The 12,006-nt window shown below is 35.8% G+C and overlaps 1 protein-coding gene across 2 annotated transcripts in view; it reads left to right on the forward strand.

Moving 5' to 3' along the window:
• The first annotated feature begins 4,458 nt into the window (after window positions 1-4,458).
• Window positions 4,459-12,006, forward strand: part of LOC138693724 (protein IWS1 homolog) — a 57,065-nt gene continuing 49,517 nt past the window's right edge. For both annotated transcript variants that reach the window (XR_011330413.1, XR_011330414.1), the window contains exons 1-3: window positions 4,459-4,845; window positions 6,103-6,243; window positions 10,617-10,700. The gene's annotated coding sequence lies outside the window, so the exon portion shown is untranslated. The remainder of the gene's footprint in view (window positions 4,846-6,102; window positions 6,244-10,616; window positions 10,701-12,006) is intronic.

A 12,006-nucleotide genomic window follows, 5' to 3' on the forward strand; every position in this document is an offset into this window, starting at 1 on the left:
AAGTGCATTATTATCCTGTTAATACATAATATAATATAATATAGTATAATATAATATAATATAATATAATATAATATAATATAATATGATATAATGTAATACAATATATGATATGATATGATATGATATGATATGATATGATATGATATGATATGATATGATATGATATGATATGATATGATACAATATAATATAATATGACATGACATATGATATGATGTGATATGATATATCAAACTGTAACATACTATACTGTGATATAACATAATACTTGTATAATTTAAAATTATATTTTACTACATGTATAATAACTTATAATGCAATATAAATATCAATAGATACTCTGATATAAAGTACCTGAGAAACATTTTCTTTAAGTTGTTGTATTAATTTATGGCGTTCATTACCAACATATTTGTCATATTCAGTAGCATGCTGTAAAGAATAATGCCGTTGGATATTGAACTTCTTAATCGGTTACATTAAAAAAAATACTGCATTACTAATGTCATTTCGGAATATTCTGTGATACTGTAATTATCATCATCATTATCATGTTCATCAGCCGCTTTAATGTATGAGCGGAAGCTCCGTCTTCAAAGTTCGCCTTCACATTGCAGAGTCACCACTGCACCGACACTGAATGACGTACAGTATGCATACGTCACCACGCCCGCAAGAACCGCTCTTTAAGCACACAGCGCTCATTTCTCAGAATCACGTAATGTGCCCAGCCCTGATTTAAAGTAAAACTCAATTTAGGCCATTGTCCGTGGCCCTTATATTTGATTCTGATTTAAGTTACATTTATTCCCTATACACTGTATACGACAAATAGTGTGCGCTGGAATAAAAGTGGCTGATTTGTCGGAATTTCCGGCCCAAATGATTGTGGTACTCACGGACTCCGTGCACAAGTTCAGCACACCTGAATTTTTATTGGTAGCGACTAGGGCATTTATCCTGGGGTGTCATTCAGCCAGCTCACACCAATCGCCCGATTCACTTGTTTGAAGTTAAAACAAATTAGGTTCTCGACAGAAATGAAGAACATTAATATGTTTAACATTTTGTAAGGAGCAGTGATGCGCCTCCTACAGCCTCTCCTACTCAATTCCCAACCTCAACCTGCCCGTGATACACCCTGCTTTTAACAGATGAGGATCTGGGGACCGAGTCACAGCGGTATAACTGTTTCATCTAAAATGGAGGAAATGCCATTTACATATGTGCTGGCCTATCACAGCACAACAGCGTCCCTCAGCGGCACATGAGGGAAAGGTCGGTGGAGCTAAATAACATCTATTTAGTCCTCCCGGCTAGGTCCGAAGGACCCGTTGACGAACGACAGGAGCGGTCCCCCTTGCATAATGGGGGTTTACGTCGGGTGATGTAACTGCCACATTGTAAAAACTGGTGCCCGTTAAGGGAACAGTTACATGAAAGCCACAGATCCAGCAGAAATGAATGAAGACCACCTGAAGACCTGTGAAGCATTAAGATCAGAAGAAACTGCAGTTCAAAAGCATTGGAAAGCACGACTGCTAATGGCTTCATTGCCAAATGCAAGGCACTAGACAACAACAACAACAACATTTTAACACGGAATTCTGTAACTTTTTAACATGACAGTAAACATAATCATATCACATTATTAAATCGTTCTTTCTTACTCAAGGGTGGAGGCAGTCACTTGACTGAATCTAATGTTACTGCTACAATAAGTAGGGGAAAAAAACATTTACGTTTTTAGCATCAATAGCGATTCTAGGAACAAATGTTTATATTGGGAGATGATAATTAACCCTCTATTGGACAGGCACATTTAAAAACACTACCGAAATCGCGACGAAATTAAAAATTACTGAGGAGAATAATGTTTTGTGGTTGTAACACATTACATTGTTTTATGGCCATCCATCCTTATCAATAAATACGAACAAAATAAATCGCATAATGCAGCGCTTGTGAAAGTATGGACTTCGGTGAATCGTAAATTATATTTAAATAATATTTCAAATTTGAAGAATAGGTCTGCTACAAAAAGTGTACAAAGTCATGAAAATGTGGATCAATAAAAACATGAAACTTCTTCATTAATAATAATGATAATATAATTGTAAAATTACAAAATAAATATTAATAATTATTATATCTCATTATTATTAATAATATTAATACTATTAAAGATCTAAAAAAATAATATTAATCAGTTTCATATCTGGATTCTCTGCATATTTATTCATGAAAACAAATTACCGAAACAGGCTAAATGCAAAAGCAGAAATGAGACTATAGCTTTCCGCCCTAAAAGATTTGTATCCTTTAAAAGGGAACATATTAATCCCATCGAACAGGATAATTAAATACTGGATTTTATATAATTACGTGTGATAATTATTAAATACTATTAAATTATATTAAGATTTATATTGCAAAGATTATTTTGTTTTGTTTATCTTTTAACGATCTTATAAAAGTTCAAAGTAGATATATTAATTATAGTAAATGTGCACTTTTAAAATAAATTGAAAATGCAAGTTTTTGACAATGTGGCTATGGTATGTGCGTCATTAACACAGATTCAATTCAACATTTACACCCACTTCAATAAATAATAATAATAATAATAATAATAATAATAATAATAATAATAATAATAATAATAATATCATCATCATCTTGATGTTAGAGACACAGGGGAAGGCTTGACTAAGTTCGTTTCTTTGTAAATCAGTTCTTCATGGAAATATTAATCATTTCATCACAAAAAATGCAAATTTTGATTTAGTTCCTTTCTGAAACTTGCGCTTCAAATATACAGGTTGTAGTTATAATTACAGAGTCAGGTACACATATTTTATCAAATAATTACATATTTGGGTAAACCGCGGTAATGTATTCTTAAAATCATATTTGTTTCTCATAAAATTCTACTTTTTACTAAATTTAATATTATTATTATTATTATTATTATTATTATTATTATTATTATTATTATTATTATTACCGTTATAACAACAATATTAATAATATATAATATTACAAATGGCTTTTAGAGAACCCAGAATTTCATTGCCGCCCTCACATAAACTCGCCATCTCACAGTTTGAAATTTTCTTAATTTAGCTGCACATAATTAATAACTTCTCTTCTATTTCACAGATTTTCATGAAATTTTATGTAGAACTTTAAGGTAGCGTATTTTATTTCTGTATGAACACCGATTACAATTGTTTAGGGGGAACAACCTCTTTATAGTGGTGAATTTAGGCAAAATTAATAACTTTCTTCCTATCTAACATATTTTCATGAAACTTGATTGCAGAACTTAAAGTTAGCTATGTGATCTGAGTACAAAATCTGATAATGTTTGTGCAATGGAAACTAGCTCTTTAGAGGGTGTGAATTTATTAAAAATTAATAACTTCCTTCCTACCTAACATATTTTCATGAAACTTGATTGCAGAACTTAAAGTTAGCTATGTGATCTGAGTACAAAATCTGATAATGTTTGTGCAATGGAAACTAGCTCTTTAGAGGGTGTGAATTTATTAAAAATTAATAACTTCCTTCCTACCTAACATATTTTCATGAAACTTGATTGCAGAACTTAAAGTTAGCTATGTGATCTGAGTACAAGCTCTGATAAAGTTTGTGCATCGGAAACTAGCACTTTATAGGGTGCGAATTTATTAAAAATTAATAACTTCCTTCCTATCTAACATATTTTCATGAAACTTGATGCAGAAATTAAAGGGAACATATGTGATCTGAGTACAAACCCTGATAATGTTTGTGCAACGAAAACTAGCCCTTTATAGGTTGTGAATTTATTAAAAATTAATAACTTCCTTCCTATCTAACATATTTTCATGAAACTTGATGCAGAACTTAAAGGTAGCTGTGTGATCTGAGTACAAATTCTGATAATGTTTGTGCAACGAAAACTAGCCCTTTATAGGTTGTGAATTTATTAAAAATTAATAACTTCCTTCCTATCTAACATATTTTCATGAAACTTGATGCAGAAATTAAAGGGAACATATGTGATCTGAGTACAAACCCTGATAATGTTTGTGCAACGAAAACTAGCCCTTTATAGGTTGTGAATTTATTAAAAATTAATAACTTCCTTCCTATCTAACATATTTTCATGAAACTTGATGCAGAACTTAAAGGTAGCTGTGTGATCTGAGTACAAATTCTGATAATGTTTGTGTAAGGGAAAATACCTCTTTATAGGGAGTGAATTGAAACAACATTTATAACGTCTTTTTCTTACCTAATGTATTTTCATGAAACTTCATGCTAAAGTTGAAGGTACCATATGTTACTGTTTAATTTTAAATCTTTTTTTATGTCTAATATTCTTGGTGTCATGTTCGATAAGAATCTTTGTTGGTCTTATCACCTTTATGATCTTTATAATCCTTTAGACAGTATAAGGGGGGCGAAGGCTAATTGGGATTTCCTGGTCTCTGACTGGGTCAAAAACCCTGATGGATCTGATATTTAACCCTTGCGGTGAATTTCGGTGAAGTCCGGAGGGCCTAATTAGTCAAATCCACTCTCCTCACCTCCACGCTGGGGCCCCCTGGGATCTTTTAAGATGCCAAAGAGAGAGTGGTGTGCGGAGAGCAATGGGAAGCTTCCGCATTTATTCATCCCAAAGAAGACTTCAAACATAATTATGCCATGATGCGTCCTTTCTTGGTAAAAGAATCCGGACGTAAACTATCCCCCAATCGGATGTCCGGGAGGGGGATACTGAGGAAGGTCGTATCATGGTGGAAGCCATCACCGATGAAGAAAGAAGAGCTATAGAAACTCTAGATCTGCCAGGTAAGATGGAAAACTTGAAGGAAGCAAGGAGAAGAAATGAGTGGATGTGATGGGAATATCAGAAGGGAGGCGGAGGAATGGTGGAGAGTTGATGAGTGATGTGTAGGGTTCGAAGTTGAAATATCATAATTTTTCTGACATCACAGACAAAGCGAGATACGATATAAACTCGTTTCTATTCAACACGAACCAATATAGTCTATGACTATTTTTTTTTGCATTTCTTTGCACTTTTTGTCTTTTATTGTTTACTGACAATTTTTTAGGAAATGCCCTACTTTTTTTGCATTATTACCCTTTCCTTATTTTGAACGGAATTTTTTACGGTGTAATCGTAGCCTACATTCCAGAACCTAGTGCAGATTGCGTCATGCAGGAATTTGCCTTATGGTTGCATCAATCTTAACTCCTGACCATGTGTGGGACGTGCTTGCCCCCATTTAACGCAACAGTACAAATATTGCAGCCGCAGTGCTCGCAGTTAGAATACTGTATCTTACAAGTAAAGACAGTATAGATAGAGAAAGTGTTGCTTCTATAGCGGTTTCTCAAGTCTGATCCTCAAATAATTCATATGTCAATGGTAAATTTTCAATTTTGGCAACAACAATAACATGGTTAGAGAAAGGAGATGAGACCATTCATTCAGCTGTCAAAAATATTAAAAGTTTCGAAGAACATTTGTAAAAGTGAGTAGGAAATTTGGATAGGAAATAAGGGGGAAAATAAAAAAAAAAAGTATTGGAAAATAACATTGGATATCAGTCATGTCTAAAGCCGATAAAGGTGTGCAAGCTGAAAACACTGACTTCAGTGTTTTTGATGAAGATTTTTCACCTGCGGACCTTGGTCACTTCACATATGTGCCCATGACGTCAGTTGAAGGAGAGAAGAGCTTTTCAATACACAGGAATGTCTTTCAAGTCTGAGATCCTAGAAATCATTATGATGTCAAATTTTTTACAATTTTAAAGCCATGTTATAAGTTATTTTCCTGTGATTTTTAGGTCATCAACTTCCGAGCCCTAATTACAAATAACTGTAAAATATACACAATGCTTCAACTTGTAAGTCAAGTAAATAAACCTTTATTATTTATACAAACATAGCCTCTGGCTACGTGTGGATTTTAAAATGTTCAATAACACATAGTAATGCGAACAAAATAAAATGTTTGAGGAAAGGAAAGCAAACTTAAAAGTGTGTAATTTAGTTATATGTTGTTCAATGTTATATTGAGTTTGCACTGTTCAACAGGTTCGGTCCAGACCAACAGCCTAATTAACATCAGGACGGCTGTTGAGACTGAAAACACCAAATATTGGCACACCTTCATAAATAATGACGACGAAGACGACGTAGATATTCCTCATTTAGAAGAGCTGCCTTCTGTTGACGGTAAGTCAACTATATCCACCATAAACATTCACTTACGGCTAATAATAGCACGTTCAGGGCAAAATTTTAATATTTTTATCACAAAATTTGCAGAGTTCTTGGTCACATACGAGTAAACGAGGTAATGACGACATTATGCAATTGTAAGGAATAATAAAGACAAAGAGGGGAAGGAACTGGCAAGACTAAACCATTATCTCCTGGCTTAGTTGCCTCATGAATGGTACCTTGATGGTGTCACTTGTGAGTTCAGACCTGTCTTTTCCGGCAGTTGACTAAACAACAACAGTATTGACAAATTATACAGAGTGTTTTAAAAAATAGACTGAAAGTAATCAAAGTGTTAGGGAATGTTAGCTAAGAATTGTTAGAGGTTGAATTGCACCGTAATTTTGTCGGAAAATGTGTTACATGCAATCATACCTGGGGAATCACCAGTGTCTTGTCCTGAAAATCGACTTCTGGTCCCAGCAGTGAACGTTCTAGGAAATAGTTTCAGGAGAGCGGCAAGAAACCCGAGAGACGGAAAGTGGAGACATTATTAGCAAGAACGAGAAGCCGCAAACTGATCTGCGCGGGTCAGATTGGTTCACGACCGGAATAACGCTAAAATTATGTTAAGAGTACAATTTCTATAACTGTTTTTTTTTTTTTTTTGTTTTTAGTTTGTTTGAAGAAGACAAACTATATCCCAAGTAATGGTTCGTTTATATAATATATATTTTTTTTTTTTTTTTTTGAGGCAGGTCAAGCCTAATAATAACTGATAGGATTTGAGCAATAATTATTCCACTTTCTGTTGAATAAACTGAAACATCGGTCACATGACTCTGTGAAAAAAAATCCATTTTAGAGTTATTCAAGAAATAAAAATCACTGCATCCAGGCTCGAATCCGCTCTTGCCTGCATGATTTGCACATGTCTGAGCCATCTGAGACGAGACGGAGGACTTCACTTCTGCGCCTGTCAGTACCCTCACCGAGGTCTGAATGTAGTACACTATAAGTGGTACAGTCATTAAGTTCTAATACTGAGCGCATAGTGACGTTGTGGTGCACTATAGCGCACATGTGGCACCATGGTATGATACCTTGTCAGTTAGTCTCTCGGCCCAACAAGAGATAGTTGAGTGCATGCACTGTAAGCAGAACTACGGTCTTTGTTGTGACGGTGATTTGAATGCGCACGTCGGAACCCGAGATGTCACAGTTTGAGCAACGGGCAAACATCAAGTTCTGCCAGAAATTAGGCAAAACTGCTGCCGAAACGTTTAAAATGATGCAGCAAGTTTACAGTGAGGACGCAGTGAGTCGCAGTGTTGTGTTTAGGTGGCACCGACATTTCTTGCAAGGAAGAGACAGTTTGGAAGATGATGTGCGTACTGGTCGGCCACAAACAATTCGAACTGAACGCAAGATCCAAGAAGTTGCAACGTTGGTGCATGCTAACCGCTCCCAATCGGTAGACGATATCGCAGCAACAGTAGGGGTCAGCCATGGTACTTGCTACAAAATTCTGTCTGATGACCTGAACATGTCTCGTGTTACCCAGCACAGTGTGCCACGAATCCTGTCGCAAGACCAACGTGATGATCGCATGACGATTTGTGGTGACCTCATCAGTAGTGCTGACGATAATCCGACGTTTCTCAACCGGATAATAACTGGAGACGAAACTTGGTGTTTCCTTTACAATCCGCAACTGAAATGACAATCCGCCACCTGGAAAACGCTGTTATCACCACGACAGAAAAAACCGCGACAAGACAGGTCAAAAGGCAAGGTGATGCTTGATTCAAATGGAATTGTTCACATGGAATTCAATTCGCCGTAAGCGACCTGAGCTATGGCGTACAAAGAATTGGCTGTTGCTACATGAACCCCCCCTGAACATCGCTCTGTCCTTGTCCAAGAGAAACTTGCAAGACAACAGGTGACAGTTCTTCCACACCCTCCGTACTCACCTGATCTCGCACCATGCGATTTTTTTCTCTTTCCTCGCATGAAAGCAACCCTACGTGGGCGTAGATTTCATTCTTCCGAAGAGGTCATGACTGCCACAGGAGCAGCCATACGGGATCTTCCTGCCAACATCTTTCAGCGGTGCTTCCAGCAGCTATACCAACGTTGGCAAACGTGCATAACGGCCAACGGAGACTATTTTGAGGGAGGATGTGGTTCTATTTAAATGTACGCCGTGTTATGCGGCATCTTGTGATACATCCAGATTCTTGTGGGAGCCTACCCTCCAGGCGTCAAGTCTTAGAACTTAATGACTGTACCACGTATAGACGGCCAGTTCAAGAGGGAAACAACTCAACATTTAAAGTTATGAGAAACGAGAATTTTAAAGCTTCATGTTGCTGTGAAAAATCCAATTAACGCATTTTAATTATTTGAAACTTATGATGTAACTATTTGAAACATCATTAACAGAATTCTGGAGTAATTGGTTACTCACACGACATATTGCTTTAAAATGCAGTTTTCTCAAAACTTTCAATTTTCAGTCGTTTCCTTCTAAACTGGGTCGTTCATATCAATATACAAATCCATTTTCTTCATATTTTCTCAAGTGCATTTCAGAAAGGTTTACGACAGCATTCGAAATAGAACGAATGCTCCATATCTCTGAGCATGCGCAGTTGCTTGTATCTGGAACTTTGAATATTCAAAGGCCCATTACTTTTTTCTTATATTGTACATAATCACGGCTCCCTAAAAATGATTTACTTATTGTTGATAGTTTGATGACGTACATATTATCATTCTTAGAGTAAGGGAGGGTATTGTCGGATACCATTTTGATGTTTCAAAATAAAGGTAATTGAAAAAAGTTAGAACTGGAATTACTTAGTATTATAATAACCTCTTGGGGTTCCTGCAGATTGTACATAAGTATTATGTAATTTACATAATATGTATTTGCTGTATAACTTGCAAAGACAAAACAGAAATAATATCATCACTGACAGAATGGGAAGCTAATGTCGGATACATTAGACATTATTATGTAAGAGGTATGATAATGCATTTAAAATAATATATTGCATATCAGAAACTATTACAATAGTGTTCTGTTTAGCCAACTGATATGCAAGCCTTTTAACATCATTTCTGGTTCATCCTAAATATTTTCTCTCCATCATTAACACATAGTCAACTAGCAAGTGAAGCTGGGAGAATTGGTTTTCGTCCAAGTTTCGATTTAACGGCTTTGGTGGGCTCAGAGTTGGACCGTACATAATCAAATAATGTTGATCGAGATACATTGAATCTTTTGGAAGCAGCAAGATAGCCCATTCTTTTCTCCCGTACTGCGACAATGGCATTTACCATATCTTCAGACTTCCATTTTTTTTAGACTGAATCTCTTTTTTCTTTTACTTTAGGTATCTAAAAATATCAGAAGAAGAAACAATTTGTTACTTCATAATATTCGATTAATTAGAAAATTAATTACTTACATTAATTAAAAATACCCAGGAGTAAAAATGTAGTGGTTTGTTATAGAAAACATATAAATGGGTTTAAGGCAGCTTTTATGTAGCGAGCAGCATTGAAATATAGCCGACAATGCCCTCGGCTAGTATCCGACATTGCCCTCGGCTAGTATCCGACATTGGCCGACTCTTCACAAACAGTAAAACAAGCCAGCTGCATGAAACATGTTGTCGATAGCATTTCTGCAATTAGAGAATTAAGAAGCCTTGTCTATGGTATATCAAACAGTGCATACCATGTTGTGTAAATATAAGAATAACTTGTAACGAATAAATTACATTACTTACCCTCAAAAAGTTTTTTTTTTTTTTTTTTTTTTTTGCAGAAACTTTGAAAACATGCTATTCACACACAGTGAAGCACTCAACAGTAATGGCTATTCATGCAGATGTTCGTCTACTTGTAGAGAACGTAATGCATTATTTTCACATCAGATTGCACCATTCGATGGAAAAGAAATATGTTATCCGAGATTATCCGACATTACCAGACCTTTCTGACAATCCCCTCCCTTACTCTAATACGTACTATTTATTCTGTTTATTAGCTAGCAATCAGTGTGATAACGACGATTTTCACTCAGCATTGTTGTTGTTGTTTAGCCAACTGTCCGAAGACAAGTCTGAACCTCACAAGTGATACCAAGAACGCACACTTATGAGGTAACTAGGTCAGGAGATTATGGGTTAGGGTGGCCAGTTCCTTTCCCCCTCCAGAGCATACATCGCCGACTAGCTACATATTACACTAGTCAGACTTCAGATGCATACAAACAATAATTGTTCTTCCTCTGACACACATCGTCAAGTGAGATGTACTGCCTGGTAATATATGTACATATCAGCCAGAAACTCAATATTGCTTTTTAGCTGGACCCTGAACAGAAGAGGAGGCAGATGCAGTCCAGGTGATCTACAAATCCGCACATTTCAACGATTCGACTTCTTCTGAAGGTACAGTAATATTTCAAAGTAGGGAAGCAGTAACTAAATACAATGAATACAGGCTGTTTCAAGAGGAATAGTAAATATTTTGGAGAGCGGTAGTATGTACTATAGTGTGTAAAGAGTTCATATAAACATGTGTCCAATTTTCAATGTATGTTGAAATACAGCTCCTAGTATGTTACATATAAAAGACCTTAGAAATGATATGAAGCAAATGACTACGCACAAAGGAATAGTACGTGTCGCTCTTGTAAGATCGTCTGAGGGCAGCATTTGTATTTCCTTTGGCCACGAAGATGGGCATGTTCGTACAGCGCCTGTACATTTTAGCCTCCAGGTAACTCATTTAATATCATATTCCCAAAAAGATGAATCAGCCCCGGTAATCACGTACATTGGCCTCCAAAGTCCCCAGACCTTAATCCTGTCGATTTTGTCTTTTGAAGCGAAGTATACAAAACCCTAGCAAACACAAGGATCAAATTATTGGTCGCTCACATTATGAATAGTATTGCTCTCAAAAGGAACAACAAGACGACCTGAGAAGGACAGAGCGGAAGAGTGCATTCAACTGTTGAATTATATTGATACCATGTAAATAAACAATAAATGTAATTGTTAAGTCATTTGTCTTTCCTCCTTGTCTTGTAGGCTTGTTATGCACAACATACAAGCAGTTGTATTTCCATACCCATTGAAAATTGGGCACTTGTTTATATAAACTTTTTTACTCAGCATAGTCCATACTACCGTCCTCTAAATATTTACTATTCCTGCTGAAACACCCTCTATTTAAAAAAAATTAATTACCAACTACTCTGTCATTTAAACTGCAGAATGATTCTCCCGTTTTGTTTGTCAAACTCGTCTATGACGACATCATAAAGTCTGACGGTTCCTTGAAAGATTTTTAAATTTCAAAACTGCCGACTGTGAAATTCTCTCTTGGCGTATAGAGTTTCTCACAAATGTCTTTAGCCTCTTCAGAACAGAGATGAAGTAGTGGTAGGAATTGTTAGTGTAAGTTCACAAACTTTGACAACTGCAAAGTTGGCCATCTCTACTTTATTTTCCTTAATACATTTCAACAACTCACTCACGCACCATAAGATAACAAAATATAATGGATCTTGAAATTTTTAACTTGCTGTGCTGTAAAAAGAGTAAAACGTGAATTATCAGGTTTTTCTCGCTGTACTATTCATTGTTATGATATCAAATGTCATTATGTATGATACGATATAGTAGGATATAATATATTATATATATAATAGGATATGAAGAGCAGAGAGGAAAACGCGTTAAGTTCAAA

The sequence above is a fragment of the Periplaneta americana genome, unplaced genomic scaffold (assembly GCF_040183065.1).
Source record: "Periplaneta americana isolate PAMFEO1 unplaced genomic scaffold, P.americana_PAMFEO1_priV1 scaffold_19, whole genome shotgun sequence".
NCBI lineage: Eukaryota > Metazoa > Arthropoda > Insecta > Blattodea > Blattidae > Periplaneta > Periplaneta americana.